Here is an 18,322-nt window from a genome sequence, read left to right on the forward strand (position 1 = left end):
CAGTTTGAGTCTGGAACCTCAACAGAGGTACATGAGCATGATGATACAAAGAGAGATTTCACAATATCTAGGTTTGGTCAATACTTGCATCCTCTTCTTTTGGTCATTCAACAGGGACAGAGCAAAGATAACATGAAAGAGTCTGAATTTCATATCCAGTGCCTTTGTAGTGGAATGCAGTCAGCTTGGAATTTTAAAAAATGAATAGTTATGGATTGCAATTACAACAGCTGTTTGAGGGGATGGATGTTAACTGTTAAATTGTTTGAATTTTAAACTAGTTATTGCACTACATTTGACCAAAGCAACAGAGACATGGATAAGAAACCATGGATGAACTGGGAGAACCACTGCCTTACTGAAGTCTAGATGACCCTGACCTTTACAGAAATCCAGATACGACCCCTGTCAGGCCAAGAGATAATTCCGAACTATGTGAGGGACCCAAACTAACCAAGGACAGTTACTGTGTCAAAGCCTACACAACATAATTGGCTACAAAGAGAAGCAGAATAGATTAATGACCAAACATACATCCCTCCCTGATGCATTCAATGCATTTTATGCTCATTTCAGACAGAAGGTCAGTGAAATCATGTCATCTGCCCCGACAATCTTGGATGCACCTGTTCAGTCAGTCACCGCTGCAGACATCAGATTGGCCTTTTTGAGAGTGAACTGATGGAAAGCGAATGGCCCAGATGGAGACCCAGCCCCCACACTCAGGCACATCAGGTACCAGCTGACAGGAGTATTCGCTGACATCTTTAACCTCTCCTCACTACAATCTGAAGTCCTCACTTCCAAGAAGAAGATCACTGTCATCACAGTACCAAAGAAAACTCAAGCAGCATGCCTCAATGACTAACACCTGGTGGCTCTGACCTCCATAATTATGAAGCGCTTCAGGAGGTTAGTCGTGGCTCATATAAACTCTAGCCCCCCAGCCTGCCTCGATCCTTTAAAATTTGCCTACCATTGCAACAGGTCTACGGCAGACCCATCTCCCTGGTCCTACACTCAACCCTGGAACATCTGGATAACAAAGACACCTACATCACTGACAATAGCTCTGCCTTCAATACTTTAATTCCAACTAAACTCTGAGACTCATATCTCTGTTGTGCCCTCTGAACTGAAACCTAGTCTTTCTGACGCATAGACTGCAATCAGTGAGAATAGGCAACAGCATTTCCTCCACGACACTCCTCAATACCAGTGTCCTGCAAAGATGCGTACTCAGCTCCTTATTATACTTTCAGTACATTCACGATTGTATGATAAAATTTCATCCAAACTCTACAAGTTCACTGATGGTTCACCGATTCCAAATACTAATGACGCACATCACTTGGTGGCACGGTGTAAAGATAACAATCTCTCCCTCAACATCAGCAAAACAAAAAGAGCTAATCATTAACTTTAGGAAGCAAGGTGAAGGGCACTTACATCAATGGAACTGAGGTAGAGATGGTTGAGAATGTCAAGTTTCTAGGAGTAACGATCACCAACAATCTGTCTTTCTGTCCTGATGAACGGCTCCAACCCGAAACATCGATTTTCCTGCTCCTCGGATGCTGTTTGATATGCTATGCTTTTCCAGCAACACACTCAACTCTGATCTCCAGCAATCTGTCTTCGTCCACCCATGTTAATGCTATGGTCAAGAAAATACAACAAAGTCTCTTCTTCCTCAGAAGGATAAGGAAAATTGGCATGTCCATAAAGACTCCTACCAATTCTTATTATTGCATCATGGAAAACATTCTCTCCAAACGCATCATGACATGATATGGCAATTGCCCTGCCCAGGACCATAAGAAACTACACAGAGTTGTGAACATGGCCCAGTCCATCATGCAAGCCAACCTTCCATCTATTGACTTCCATCTATCCTTCTTCCTGCCTCAGCAAGGCATCCAACATAATTGAAGACCCCTCCCATCCCGATCATAATCTCTTCAAACCTGTTCCAGTAGATGGAAGACATAAAAGTATAAACACACATACCAATAGATTCAAGAACTGCTTTTTCTCCACTGTTATGAGACTTCTGGATGGATTTCTCAGATTTCAAGTTTAATGTTGACCTTGATATTTGTACACCTTCTCTGCAGCCATTACATTGTATTCTTCACACTATTTTATTACCCTCATGACTATGATCTGCCTGTACTGCACATAAAACAAAACTTTTCACTGTACCTAGGTACATGTGATAACAATAAATTAAAATCAGGATAGAACACTATCTCGTGAAGACTATTCACCCCTTAGAGAATGGAATCTGATGAACTTCACTCCTACATAATGCTGCACAAAATTGGCTTCCTGAATTCATTTAGAAACTGTGTAGTATAACTGCCTTTACTCTAGAGGTAAATAAACACAGAAAATGAAAAACATTAACAAAAACTAGCAATTTTTGAAAAGATTTGTAGCTCATGTTGATGATAAGTCAGTAAGTTAGCTTGCTGAGCTTGAAGGTTCATTTTCAGGATGTTTCATCACCATACTATGTAACGTGATCAGTGGAACGCTGGTGGTATGTCCCACCTCTCTATTTAGAGGTCTTGGTTCCTTATGGTGAGGATGTCACTTCTGTTTTTTTTCCCTCAAGGGAAAATAGATAGGGTCTCAATCAATGTGTTTATTGATGGTGCTCTGGTTAGAATGCTACATGTCTTTGTTTCGCCTGTTCTAGTTGTGTGTGTTGTCCCAGTCAAAGTAGTGTCCTTCTTTGTCTGTATTTATAGAAACTAGCGATAGTGGGTCGTGTCTTTTGGTGACCAATTGGTGTTCATGTACCCTGGTGGCAAGTTTCCTGTTAGTTTGTCTGATGTAGTGTTTTTTTTTACAGTTGTTGCATGGTATCTTATAAATTATGTTAGTTTTGCTAGTGGTATCTAATGGATCCTTTAGGTTCATTAGTTGCTGTTTAAGTGTGTTGGTAGGTTTGTGGGCTACCATGATGCCAAGTGATCTGAGTAGTCCGGAAATCTACTGGAAACTTGTAGTGTTAGATAAGGGGTAAATGGAGGGGTATGGGTGGGTTGCACTTCGGCGGGTCGGTGTGGACTTGTTGGGCCGAAGGGCCTGTTTCCACACTAAGTAATCTAATCTAACCTAAATCATTTCTGGTATGTTTTTGATGTAAGGTGATGTTGCCATAGTTTTTTGTTGTGTTGTGTCTGCTTGTTTGGGTCCACTACGTGGATGACACTGTCATCATCACAAAACAGAACAAATAGAAGAAACATACAACACCATCAACAATATCCTGACAGGCATAAAATTCATATAAGAGGAGGAGAACGGCAACAGACTCCCATTCCTAGACATGATAGTTGAATGTACAGTTAACAGAGAGATTAAAACCAGCGTCCACAGAAAAACACCACACACGGACCAAATACTTAACTTCAGAAGCAACTACCTCAACACCCACAAACGGAGCTTTTTTAAGACATTATTTCAATGAGCTACATTACACTGCAGCACCTAAGAACTACAAAAGCAGAAGAATATGTATACAACGTTTTCAAGAAAAACAGATACCCAATAAACACAATCCACCGATTCCTTAGAAACAAACCCAAACAAACAGACACAATGCTTTGAGTGGTGCATGTATGGAATGAGATGCCTGAGGAAGTGGTAGATACTCATACAATTACAACATTTAAAAAGCATCTGAATGGATATATGAACAGGAAGGGTTTAGAGGGATATGGGCCAAATGCTGGCAAATTGAAGTAGATTAATTTAGGATACCTGGTCAGCATGGATGAGTTGGACGAAAGGGTTTGTTTTCATTCTGTGCATCTCTATGACTCCACGACTACAGGGAAGCTTTGAACTGCAGGCCTCCACTGCCTGGCACTGTCACCCCACTCAGGCTTGTATTCTTCCTGTTGGACTCAGCAAACGATTCTATATTTGACACTAAGGCACAGCAGACAGGGCAGCCCTGCTGATCAGGAAGGTTTCTGATTGATTGAGATTCCCATCCACTGATTAAGGCTGCACACTGAAGTTGGTATAGAGCAGTCAGATACCCTCTCTAAACTGAATGAATTGAATTGAATTTATTGTCACGTGTACGAAGGCACAGTGAAAAGCTTTGTCTTGTGAGCAATACAGGTAGATCACATAGTTAAGTAGCGCAGATAATTAAATAATAGGTAAACAGTGCAAAAAACAAAAACACAGATAAATGTTAAGAGTTTGTGACTCCATTCAGTATTCTAACAACAGTAGGGTAGAAACTGTTATGAAACCAGCTGGTGCATGTGTTCAGGCATCTATACCTTCTCAGGTGGAAGTTGACTGCACTGGCCTCCTTTCTTTCCTTGCCAGTTTTTCCGTCCTTCTGGGGGACTTGTTCCAGTGCTCCTGAGGAGTGGTGTCTTACCTACTTCGGGGGTCCACGGCTCTAGTTGCCACATTCAGGCATCTGAGCGTATACAGACCGTTGTCTTGGGCAGGCCTTGTAGAGGTGGCCTGTTCCTTCCTGGGGGTGTCACCCTGATCTAGTGTTGTCGAAGTGAGGACACTAGTGTCATCGAGTTGAGACATTAAGGTCTAGTTGCCCTGCACCTTATTCAAAGCATCACTGCTCCCTGGTTGCCTGGAGCTACGGTGCATCGAGTACCTTGTGGTTCCCTAATTTTGAGGTTAGGTTTCACTGGGCCCCTTGTGATGTCTTGCATTCCTTGGCTGGGAGGGTGCTCTTCTCCTTCTACCCTGTGGTGCTACGTCTCTTTTTTTTTTGTTCGTGGCCACTCTTCCACATATCTTTGTCATCAGAGTTGATGTCCTTCATGCAGCTGCTCCTTTTTCCATTTTACTTTGGGGATCTATGGGGGCTTAATCTGGTTTCCTTTTGTATTTGTTCATTACCATCCCCCACTCCCTGACTACTTTGTTCCCTCCTCCTCCTCCTCCATTGCATCAATATATTCAAATCAGTAGGGCAGTTCAGTTCTGCACAGTCTTTGCAAATGGAGAACAAACCAAACCAAGGCATAGAAATCTGCTGCCTAGAACTGACAGCCATCAAGGAGGATCCTCTTCAGGAAGAAAGGCCAATCAACTGGTGACCCTTCCTCCAACTCCTTCACAGTTACCCCTGACTGTACTCTGGACAACCTGGCCTGGGGTTCGGCTACTTGCTGAGGTCAAAGCTGTATTTGGCTGTAGATGAACATGGTGTCCAGCCAAAACTAGCATTAAAGTCCATCAATAGCAACTCAGCTCCATCAGTGATCCTCCAATGTCTAATCACAATCCAGTGATGATCTTAAAATCCTTTGATGATTTGCAACTTGGAGCTTATGCTACACCTTAGCCAAAAGGCTGAGAAGTGATCAAATCTTATACTTTGAATGACTTTATCATATACTGAACTAAACTGAGCAATGAATTTTCAGTTACATTTGGTTTGAAGTCTCCATTTAAATGCCATGGTTATTGTATATGGGTGAGAAAGGCTTAATATTTGATTGAGTACAATAAGCACCAGCAACTGTGTTGGTGTCATGGCGACCTGGTCAGAGTGGAAAAAAGGAGTTTACAGAAGTCAGACCTGGAGCTAGTGCATTCCTAACCAACTTTGAAATAATGTAGGTTGCATTCATATACATAGGCACTATTCATAAGTCATTGCAGTAATGTAATAAAGTTCACATTATTTACTCAATAAGGCTCTTATAGTAAGACCTGAAAGGTGGATCATCTACTCAATACCGGACTTTTCCAGGCTTGAAAGGAACCTATACACAACAGTGGCAATGGTCGACTCTTGCTGCAACATTTGTGCTCAGTACTATTTCTAAATTGTGCCAAGTAAGAGAACTTAGAAGTCAGGCACTCAAGAAAGAACAGATAAAAATATGCTGGTGGCCCAGAAGACTTTGAGAAAAACACACACAACTGATTGCTGACGATAGTGCATCACACACACCTCACAGCAACACTCAACATAGCAGAATATTTCAAGAAGCATTTCAGACCTCATAGAAAATGCACAGGAACAGAAGAAATCAAAAGCTCCGTATAGGGTAGGTACAGGTACGTTGTGTAAGCAGTCCCCAGTTGAGGCAGTGAAAAGACCAGACACTATACATTGTGAGAGTTAAAATCAACAGTCCCCATTACAAAATGTAAAATTTTAAACTGTGCAGTAATTCAGGTTCAAAAACAGAAATTGCTGGAAACGTTCAGCAGGTCTGGCAGCATCTGCGAAGAAAAGTAGGACTAAACGTTTCAGATCTGGTGACCCTCAGAACACAGTAATTCAGGTAATTTCACAGTGCCGATCAGACATCACCATAATAATGCCAGTCAAGCAATCCCCTCAATAATAAATATACCGCTTTGGATACCATTTCTGGGGAAGCGACTTACCAGGGGAAAGCCACAGTGGCCAGGTCTCTGGCACTGAGCCTGGCTCTGTGGCTCAGAAGGGAAGAGGGGAGAATAGGAGAGCCATGGTGATAGGAGATTCAATGGTTAGAGGAACAGACAGGAGATTCTATGGTCGCGAAAGAGACTCCCAAGATAGTATTTTGCCTCTTGGTTGCCAGGGTCAGGCATGTCCCAGATCAAGTCTACAGGAAAGGTAAGCAGCCAGAAATCAGGTACACATCCATGCCAATGACAGAGGTAGAAAAAGGGATGAGGATCTGAAAAGTGAATATAGGAAGTTAGGTTTAAAGCTAGAAGGCGGGACGAGCAGAGTAGTAATCTCAGGAATGATCCTGGTGACATGGGCTAGTGAGGATAGGAACAGAGAGTGAGTGCAGCTGAGCACGTGACTGCTGAGCTAGTGTAGGAGGGAGGGCTTCAATGTGGATCATTGGGATACCTCTGGGCAAGGTGGGACCTGTACAAGAGGACAGGTTGCACCTGAGCTGGAGGGGCACCAATATCTTAGGCAGCAGGTTTGCAAGAGCGCTTTGGGATGTTAAGCTATTTTGGCAGGGGGATAGGAACCGGAGCTATGCATCAGAAGATGGCCTAGCTAGTAAACAGGCAGGTACAGCATCCTGAAAGTCTGTAAGGAAGGACAAAGAGTTGATAGGGAAAAGTTGCAGTGAGATGGGTTGAAATGTGTTTATTTTAACGCATGAAGTGTCAGGAATAAGGGTGATGAACTTGGAGCATGGATCAGTACCTGGAGCTACAACGTTGTGGCCATTATAGAGACTTGGATATCACAGGGGCAGGATGTTCCAGAGTTTAGATGTTTCAAAAGGAATAGGGAGGGAGGTAAAAGAGTTGGTGGAGTGCCATTGCTAATCAGGAATAGTATCAGAGCTGCAGAAAGGAAGGTCATTGAGGAGGGTTTGTCTACAGAGTCAGTATGGGTGGAAGTCTGCTCCTTTCCTGTTTCTGTCACTTTTTTGGAAGTTTTTTTTAATAGATCCCAACAGCAGAAACACGGAGGGACAGATTTTGGAAAGGTGTGGAAGTAACAGGGTTGTCGTCATGGGTGAATTCAACTTCCCTAATATTGATTGGAACCTGCTTAGTTCAAATAGTTTGGATGGAGCAAATTTTGTCAGTTACGTTCAGGTTAGATTTCTGACTCCATATGTAAGGAGGCCAAAGAGAGGACAAACCATAATGGATTTGGACTTGGCAATGAACCAGGCAAGGTGTCAGAACTCTAAATGGGAGAGCATTTTGGTGATAATTATCACAACTCCCTGACCTTTACTATAGTCATGGAGAAGAACAGGAGCAGATGGTATGGGAAAGTATTTAATTGGGGGAAGAGGGAATGACAATGCTTTTAGGCAAGAACTGTGGAACATAAATTGGGAGTAGATATTCTCAGGGAAATGCACGACAGAAATGAGATGGTTGTTTAGGGAGCATTTGCTGATAGTGCTGGATAGATTTGTCCCACTGAGGCAAGGGAGGGATGGTAGGGTCATGGAACCTTGGATGACAAGTGATGTGGACCATCTAGTCAAGAGAAAGAAGCTTACTTAAGGTTGAAGTAGTAAGGACCAGGCAGAGCTCTAGAGGGTTTCAATATAAATAGAAAGCAGGAATTATCAACAATGCTTTGCCCGGAGGCCTACTGAAGATGTAATCTCATAGGGTGACGAAACTTCTGGAAATTAACCTCAGCGAGCAAACCTATATCCAGAACATCCAAATATCTTTTTAAAGAAAGATTCACAGTGCAGGAAGAGGCTATTCATCCCATCGAGTCTGCACCAACGCCCCAAAGAGCATCTTATCCCAACCTATCCCATCCCCATAACTCCACATTTACCATGGCTAATCAAACAAGACACTACAGAGTAATTTGGCATGGCTAATCCACCTCATCTTTGTTTTGGGAAGAAACCAGAGTACCTAGAGCAAAGCTAATCAGATATGGAGAGAACATACAAACTCCACACACACAGTCACATAAAGCTAGAATCAAACCTGGATCCTTGGTGTGGAGATATCATTGCCTTTAGCCAGTTAGATACTAATTGTTTGAGTGAGTGCATTGAAAAGTGGCAAATAGAATTCATTCTGGAGAAGGAAGTAGTTATGCATTTGGTGAGGACAAACAATGTAAGAACTATAACAATAAATAGGACAATATTGAAAGGGATAGAGAAACTGAGAGATCTTGGAATGCTTATATACATGTCTCTGAAGGTGGCATGACAGGTAGCTATGGTGATGGAAGATGATATATGGGATGTTTTACTTCATTGGACAAGATATTGCAAGAAAATCAAAGATGCAATGCTGGAAATATATACATCACTGGTTTGACCACAGCTAGAGTTTTGTTTATAATTCTGATCACCAAATTACAAGAAGCACTTAATAACTCTTAAAAGAATTTCACCAGATCTTAAAGATTTGAGGGAACATGAGGAGAACTCTTTCACCAGACGATAGTGGGTGATTGGAATTTGCTGTCTAATTTGCTGGTTAAGGTGGAAACCCTCAAATCATTTACAAAGAACCTGGAGCCTGATAACCTGTGCTGTTAAATGAGAGTCGAATAGGTAACTAATTTAATCAGCCACACAAATCGATAGGCAGGAAGGCTCAGCTTCCTATCCTGCCTAAGAAATTGGCTCCAGCTTGTGCCTTCATGATTACCAAGCAGTACATGTTAAATCATAATCCTATTGGACAAAGCAGGTTACACATTACAAAAAAAAAGTAAAATGCAAACAATCTGCCAGAGCTAGGAATACGACATTAGCTGTGGATTGTGGATTTAAACAGAAAATGTATGACTATGAGTACGTGACAATCAGACATTGTCTGTACTGCTGAAGGGGCTGCACAAAGGAAACACAGGAAGTCTACCTCATAATGGTCGAGACATCCATAATAATTATTGGGATAAAGTGAATGGTGAACCTAGGAACAGAGGGGAACTGAAGACATCAACCTGTCGACAAGGTAGTCCATATCAGCTACACGGCTGCAAATTTTATCTCTCCAACCTGGAGGCTTTTTGCCTCTATTCCTGATGAAGGGCTTTTGCCCAAAACATTGATTTTCCTGCTCCTCAGATGCTGCCTAACCTGCTGTGCTTTTCCAGCACCACTCTGACCCAAATCAGCTACAGTCTACATAACAAACTATCAGTCTTCCAAGTCTGAGGAAAACACATTCAGCGAGAATTGTGAAACCTCCAGATCATCTGAATTTGTAAAAGTCAAAGACCTGGGGAAATTTGGGGTCTTGAAGATGAGAAGAGAGGTGAAAACAATTGTATAACTATCATGTTTTATATGGGTTTGAAGGGTTTAAAACTTGATTGAATGTAGTAAGTACCACCTACTGTGCTATGATACAGTGCTTTAGCTTGGGAAGAGGAGGAGCTTGGCAGAGATAAACCTGGGGCTAGACTCTGCACTAATATAGTTTATATTTATGTTCTGTGTAAATAGCTGCACTAATGCAACAAATTTCGTATTGTTTACTCAAAGCTCTCCTCAGTAGAAAAGGCAGATAGTCTAACACATGCTAAAGCATTTTGGGGGATGAAAGGAACTCAACACAACAATGATTAGAATTAAGAACTTTTTTTTAAAGTACATGCACAAACCTCAAAAGATTTTAACAACATATCTGATTCATTAAACTATTTCTTACCAAGAATGGTAAGATATTACAATTGTTCAGATGAAAATGTTCCTGTCAAAAAAAAATAAGATTTATAGATAAAGCAATTTTGTAATATGTATTATTTAAAGGTTGTTGAAATTAATCCAGTCTGTGTTCAGTGAAGTCCGGAGGATTCAAGGATAACACAAATGTGACATTTTAGCTCTTTCATACGAAACACTTTCCAGAGTTTCAGATCAAACATAATCCAAAAAGTTGGCCATTTCTCATGGTAGCTCTCTCTAGAACTTCTGCACGTATTATTAGTTAGTGGATTCCTGTAGGAAAGGCAGATTTGGCAGATCATCACGTGGAGGCAACTTTCTTTTGCTTAGAAAGAATCATATGTAACTTTGCTGGTAAAATGTAGTGGACAGAAGAATTTAAAAGAAAATCAAGAAAACTAGGACTTTATTGGAAATTTATAGTCTTAAGTCATGCAGCTCAGAAAGGGCCCTATGGACAAAGAAGTCTTCACCAACAATAACTAATTCTAATGGTATGATAATCGCATTTTCCTCCACGCGTCATATATCCTTGAATGTTATGGTATTTCAAGTGCTCATCCAAACATCTTTCAAAAATTTTAAGGTTTTCAGCCTCCACTACCCTTCCAGGAAGTGCATTCCAGATTTCCAACACTGAGTGAAAAAGTTTTTTTCACAAATTTTTTGCCGCTTACTCTAAAACTATGCCGAAAGGTGCTCCCTACTCACCCTATCCATGTGAGTTACAAGTTGGCCAAAAAAGACTTAAAGAGAGAGCTAAGAGGAGCCAGGAGGGGACATGAAAAATCATTGGAGGACAGGATCAAGTAAAATCCTAAGGCTTTCTATTGGTATATCAGGAATAAAAGAATTATGACAATAAGATTAGCACCATTAAGGATAGTGGTGGGAGGTTGTGTGTGGAGTCAGCGGAGATAGGGAAAGTGCTAAAATAATACTTTTTGTCAGTATTCGCATGAGAAAAAAAAAGAATGTGGTCGAGGAGAATACTGAGATACAGGCTACTTGACTAGACAGGATTGAGGTGCATAAGGAGGAGGTGTTAGCAATTCTGGAAAGTATAAAAATACATAAGTCCCCTCGACCAGATGTGATTTATCTTAGGAATCTCTGGGAAACCAGGAGGGGATTGCTGAGCCATTGGCATTGATCTTTATGTCATTATTGTCTACAGGAACAGTGCTAGAAGACGGGAGGGTGGCAAATGTTGTTCCCTTGTTCAAGAAGGGGAGGAGAGACAACCCTGGAAAGTAAAGACCTGTGATCCTTATTTCGGTTGTGGGTGAAGTGTTGGAATGGGTTATAAGAGATAGGATTTATAATCATCTAGAAAGGAATAAGTTGATTAGGGATAGTCAACACGGTTTTGTGAAGGGTAAGTTGTATCTCACAAACCTTACTGAGTTCTTTCAGATGTGACCAAACAGGTGGATGAGGGTAATATCGTTGACGTGGTGTATATGGATTTCAGTAAGGCTTTTGATAAGATTCCCCATGATAGGCTATTGCACAAAATGTGGAGGCATGAGTTTGAGGGTGATTTAGCAGTTCGGATCAGAAATTGGCTAGCTAAAAGACAGAGGGTGATGGTTAATGGGAAATATTTATCCTCGTGTTCAGTTATGTGTGGCGTACTGCAAGAATCTGTTGGGGTCCACTGTTATTTGTTATTTTTATAAATGATCTTGATGAGGGTGTAGAAGCATGGGTTAGTAAATTTGTGGAAAACACTAAGGTCAGTAGAGTTGGGGATAGTGACAGAATGTTATAGAGGGACTGAGATTAACTGCAGAGCTGGGCTGAAAAGGGCCAAATGGAGTTTAATGCGGAAAAGTGTGAGGTCATTCATTTTGGAAGGAGTAACAGAAATGCAGAGTACTGGACGAATGGTAAGATTCTTGGTATTGTATGTGAACAGAGAGACCTTGTTGTCCAGGGACATAGATTCTTGAACGTTCCCACCAGGTTGATAGGGTTGTTAAGAAGGCACATGGTAGGTTAGCTTTTATTGGTAGAGGGATTGAAGTTTGGAACCATGAGATCATGCTGCAGTTGTACAAAACTCTGGTGCAACCACATTTGGAGTATTGAGAACAGTTCTGGTCACAGCATTATAGGAAGGATGTGGAAGCTTTGGAAAGGGTCCAGAGGAGATTTACTAAGATGTTGGTATAAAAGGAAGGTGATACGAGGAAACGCGGAGGGACTTGAGGCTGTTTTTGTTAGAAAGAAGGTTGAGAGGTGACTTATTTAATACATGGTTGGACAATGAGAGCACGAGGAGACTTAGCTTTAAATTGAGGCATGATAGACATAGAACAGATGTCAGAGGTAATTTCTTTACTCAGGGAGTAGTCGGAGCATGGAACACATTGTGTGCCACAGCAGTAGACTTGCCAACTTTATGGGCATTTATATGGTCATTGGATAGGCATACAGACGAGAATGCAATCGTGTAGGTTCGATGGGTTTCAGATTGGTTTCACAGGTCAGTGCAACATCGAGGGCCAAAGGGCCTGTACTGCGCTGTAATGTCCTATGTTCTGTTCACTGATAATTACACAAAGTTCAGCATCATTCTTAGATACTGAGGCAGCCAATGTGGAAATGCAGCAGGCTTGGAATAAAAACCACACTACTCCCATTTTTAGAACAATTTGTTTATTGATTTTGAGTGGTGCTAGCCCAGCCAGCAATTAGCCTGGTTATCATTAATAACTAGGAGAAAGAGAGGACTGCAGATGCTGGAGAGTCAGAGTTCATAATGCTTGACACTGGAAAAAGCACAACGGGTCAGGCAGCATGTGAAGAGCAAGAGAGTTGACATTGCTGACAAGACCCATCTTCAGGTCTGGACAGTAGACTGATCCTCAATCTCCACTCCATTTTGATCTTGCACTTCAAAAAAGTGTGGCGCTGGAAAGAGCACAGCAGGTCAGGCAATATCCGAAGAGCAAGAGAGTTGACATTGCTGACAAGACCCATCTTCAGGTCTGGACAGTAGACTCTCTTGCTCTTCGGATATTGCCTGACCTGCTGTGCTCTTTCCAGCGCCACACTTTTTTGAAGTGCAAGATCAAAATGGAGTGGAGATTGAGGATCAGGGTTATCTTAACAAATAAAGACAAGAACAACTAAACAGATGATCCCTATTTTTGTGACTAACACATCAATCTGCCCCATAAACACAAACAGCGGTTTTAGTAACAAAGTTATTTTTTGAATTGATTTATTACTGTTACATGTACTGAGATACAATGAAAAGTATTGTTTTGCGTGCTATCCAAACAAATCATTCACAAGCACATCAGCTTAATAGAACAGAATGCAGAATATAGAAATACAGTTACAGAAAAGATGCAGAGAAAGATTAACTTTGATGTGAGAGGTCTATTCATAAATCTGGTAACAGTGAAACAAAAGTTGTTCCTGAATATATTGACTTATGTTTTCAAACATTTTGTATTTTCTGCTCGACAGAAGACTGTTTGAGTGAATATAACCAGGATTGCAGGGATCTTTGATTACATTAGCTGCTTTCCTGAGACAGCAGGAAGTATAGACAGAGTCAATGGAAGAAAGGTGGGTTTGCTTGATGGACTGCATTCACAGCTGTCTTAATTCTTGTAGAGTAGTTGCCATACCATGATGTGACACATCCAGATAGGACTCTTTCTATGGTAAACAATAGGTGCAGGAGTAGGCCATTCAGCCCTTCGAGCCTGCACCGCCATTCAATATGATCATGGCTGATCATTCCTAATCAGTATCCGCTTCCTGTCTTAACTCCATAACCCTTGATTCCACTATCTTTGTGAGCTCTATCCAACTCTTTCTTAAATGAATCCAGAGACTGGGCTTCCATTGCCCTCTGGGGCAGAGCATTCCACACAGCCACCACTCTCTGGGTGAAGAAGTTTCTCCTCATCTCTGTCCTAAATGGTCTACCCCGTATTTTTAAGCGGTGTCCTCAGGTTCGGCACTCACCCATCAGCAGAAACATGTTTCCTGCTGCCAGAGTGTCCAATCCTTTCAGAATCTTATATGTCTTAATCATAACCCCTCTCAGTCTTCTAAACTCAAGGATATACAAGCCCAGTCGCTTCTGTCTTTCAGTGTAAGGTAATCCCTCCATTCCAGGAATTCACCTCGTGAACCTACGCTGCATTCCCTCAATATGTCTTTCCTCAAATTTGGAGACCAGAACTGCACACAGTACTCCAGGTGTGGTCTCACCAGGGCCCTGTACAGCTGCAGAAGCACCTCTTTGCTTCTATACTCAATCCCTCTTGTTATGAAGGCCAGCATGCTATTAGCTTTCTTCACTACCTGCTGTACCTGCATGCTTGCCTTCATTGACTGGTGTACAAAAACACCCAGATCTCTCTGTACTGCCCCTTTACCTAAATTAAGTCCATTGAGGTAGTAATCTGCCTTCCTGTTCTCGCCACCAAAGTGGATAACCATACATTTATCCACATTAAACTGCATCTGCCATGCATCTGCCCACTCACCTAACTTGTCCAGGTCACCCTGTAATCTCCTAACATCCTCATCACATTTCACCCTGCCACCCAGCTTTGTATCATCAGCAAATTTGCTAATGTTATTGCTGATACCATCTTCGATATCATTAACATATGTTGTAAAAAGCTGCGGTCCCAGCACGATCCCTGCCGTACCCCATTGGTCACTGCCTGCCATTCCGAAATGGAGCCGTTTATCACTACTCTTTGTTTCCTATCAACCAACCAATTTTCAATCCAATCTAGTACTTTGCCCCAATACCATGCGCCCTAAGTTTACTCACTAACCTCCTATGTGGAACTTTATCAAAAGCTTTCTGAAAGTCCAGGTACACTACATCTACTGGATCTCCCTCATCCATCTTCAGGGTTACATCCTCAAAAAATTCAAGCAGATTAGTCAAGCACGATTTCCCCTTCATAAAGCCATGCTGACTCGGTCCTATCCTGTTACTACTATCCAGGTGTGGCGTAATCTCATCCTTTATAATAGACTCCAGCATCTTTCCCACCACTGAGGTCAGACTAACTGGTCTATAATTTCCTGCTTTCTCTCTCCCACCTTTCTTAAAAAGTGGTATAACATTAGCCACTCTCCAATCCTCAGGTACCGATCCCGAATCTATCGAATTCTGGAAAATAATCACCAACGCATCCACGATTTCCCAAGCCACCTCCTTCAGTACTCTGGGATGTAGGCCATCAGGCCCCGGAGACTTATCAACCTTCAGACCTAACAGTCTCTCCAACACCAAATCCTGGCAAATACAGATTCCCTTAAGTTCAGGTCCTTCAGTCACTGTTACCTCAGGGAGATTGCTGGTGTCTTCCCCAGTGAACACAGATCTGAAGTACCCATTTAATTCTTCTGCCATTTCTTTGTTCCCCGTAATATATTCTCCCGTTTCTGTCTTCAAGGGCCCACTTTTAGTCCTAACCATTTTTTTGCCTTGCACATACTTGAAAAAGCTTTTACTATCCTCCTTTATATTACTGGCCGGTTTACCTTCGTACCTCACTTTTCCTCTGCGTATTTCCTTCTTAGTAATCCTCTGTTGTTCTTTAAAAGCTTCCCAGTCCTCTGTTTTCCCACTTATCTTTGCTATGTTATACTTTTTCTCTTTTAACTTTATATGTTTCTTAACTTCCCACGTCAGCCACAGCCGTCCATGCCTCCTCCTGGGATCTTTCTTCCTTCTAGGAATGAACTGATCCTGCAACTTCTGCATTATACACAGAAATATCCACCATTGTTCCACCACGGTCATCCCTGCTAAGAAATTGCACCATTGAACTTTGGCCAGCTCCTCCCTCATAGCTCCATAGTTCCCTTTATTCAACAGGAGTACTGTTACTTCCAATGTACCCTCTCCCTCTCAAATTGCAGATTGAAACTTAATGTATTATGGTCACTACTTCCCAATGGCTCCTTCACTTCGTGGTCTCTGACCAATTCTGGTTCATTACACAATACTAGATCCAGAATTGCCTTCTCCCTGGTTGGCTCCAGCACCAGCTGCTCTAAGAATCCATTTCTGAGGCACTCCACAAAGTCTCTTTCTTGAGGTCCAATACCTTCCTGATTCTCCCAGTTTATCTGCATGTTAAAATCCCCCATAACAACTGTAGTAACATCTTTACCACAGGCCAATTTCAACTCCTGATTCAACTTACATCCGACATCCAGACTACTGTTTGGGGGCCTGTAGATGACTCCCAAGAGTCTTTTTACCCTTAGTATTTTGCAGCTCTATCCACACTGACTCTAGGTCCCCCCGCGCAAGGCTGAATATCCTCCCTTACCAACAAGGCCACCCCACCCCCTCTGCCTGTCAGTCTGTCCTTACGATAGCACATGTAGCCTTGAATATTCATTTCCCAGGCCCTGTCCACTTGAAGCCATGTCTCAGTTATCCCCACAATATCGTATCTGCCAATTTCCAAAAGAGCCTCAAGCTCATCCATCTTATTTCTAATGCTTTGTGCGTTCACATGCAGTATTTTTAATTTGTTACTGCTCTCACCCTTCCCATCAACCCCTATTCCACTCAACCTTACAGCATGATCCCTTTCCGAATTTTCTTCCTCATTGATACAGTTGTCTTTCTTGAATTCTCTTGTTTTAACTTTCCCTTCAATTTCCTTTTTATCCATCCAGTTTGTCCCCTCCCTCCGCCCCCCCGCTACTTAGTTTAAATGTAGCGGTGTTGCAGTAGAAAACCTGCCTGCCAGAATGCTGGTCCCTAACCTATTAAGGTGCAAACCGTCTCTCTCGTAGAATTTATGTTTACCACAAAATGTACCCCAGTGATTCAAGAACTTAAATCCTTGCTTCCTGCACCAGTTCCCCAACCACACATTCAAGTCCATTATCTCCCTGTTTCTGGCCTCACCAGCCCGAGGAACTGGAAGCAAACTGGAGATAACCACCTTGGACGTCCTGCTTTTCAGCCTTCTTCCTAGTTCTCCGAAGTCCCGCTGTAGTATGTGCCTTCTCTTCTTCCCGACATCATTTGTGCCGACATGGACCACCACCTCTGGCTCTTCACCCTCATCCTTGAGAATTTCCTGCACTCTGTCTGTGATGTCTTTCACCCTGGCACCAGGAAGGCAACACACCATCCTTAAATCCCGTCTGCTGCCACAAAAACCCCGGTCAGTTCCTCTCACGATGGAGTCCCCTATTACCACGGCTCTGGGCGATGTCTGACTCTTCCGCTCTGCCTCTGCGCAAACTTTTGATTGACAGACCTGGCCGCCTCGCGGACTGGCAGTGTCATCAGTCTCTACTGTTTCCAAAAGCTTCAACTTGACAGGTACTTCTCCTGGGGTCTCTTGCACCTGTCTCCTCTCTGCCTTCCTCATCGTCCACTCTCTTCTGGCATGATTGGTGTAATAACCTCGCTAAAGGTCTTGTCCCGAAAGATCTCGTTCTCTCGGATGAGCCTAAGGTCCTCGAGTTCTTTCATCAGCGCTGCAATATGCTCGGTCAATAGCTGAATGTGCACACACTTTCCGCACATGTATGAACCATTCACACCAGAGTCGTTGACGTCCCACATCAAGCACGCAGCACACTGAACCAGCTGGGCAGTCATGTCTTCACCCTCTTCAACTGTGGCTTAATCACTTCACTCAACCTCCTTTTCAAAGACTCCTGAGCTGAAGCCTCACCCTTCGATTAATAACTTCCTTAGACCATTGTTTTGTAGCAAGTCTGTGGACTCTTAATTTAGGTTAGAGGAGGAGGGAGGGAGGGAGAACCTACTTTGTAGGACCTGGGGTTTAGAACACACCCACTCTAATAGCAATCACTTACCTTCCCGACCGGCTTTGCGCTCCGCCTGAACTTCCGCCCAGCTCCCGCCGCTCTCTACTGCGAAAAGACCGTTGGTGTTGAGGTAAGTTCTTTATATAGCAAATCACTTACCTTCCTGACCGGCTTTATATAGCAAATCACTTACCTTCCCGACCAGTACAAGTCATTGTGGACATGCTGAATTTCCTAAGAATTCTGAGGAAGTAGAGTTATTGCTGTGTTTTCTTGACTATAGCATTGATTTGGACCAGGATAAATTGTTGGTGATATTTATTCTGAGGAACTTGAAGGTCTTGACCACCTCCACCTCAGCACCATTGATA

The 18,322-nt window shown here is 42.5% G+C and overlaps 1 protein-coding gene across 3 annotated transcripts in view; it reads right to left on the bottom strand.

Moving 5' to 3' along the window:
• The window catches only part of ror2 (receptor tyrosine kinase-like orphan receptor 2), a 383,083-nt gene that overhangs the window by 220,589 nt on the left and 144,172 nt on the right, over positions 1 to 18,322 (bottom strand). The gene's annotated exons all lie outside the window — the stretch shown is intronic.

This window comes from Hemiscyllium ocellatum, chromosome 2 (assembly GCF_020745735.1).
Source record: "Hemiscyllium ocellatum isolate sHemOce1 chromosome 2, sHemOce1.pat.X.cur, whole genome shotgun sequence".
In the NCBI taxonomy this organism is placed as follows: Eukaryota; Metazoa; Chordata; class Chondrichthyes; order Orectolobiformes; family Hemiscylliidae; genus Hemiscyllium; species Hemiscyllium ocellatum.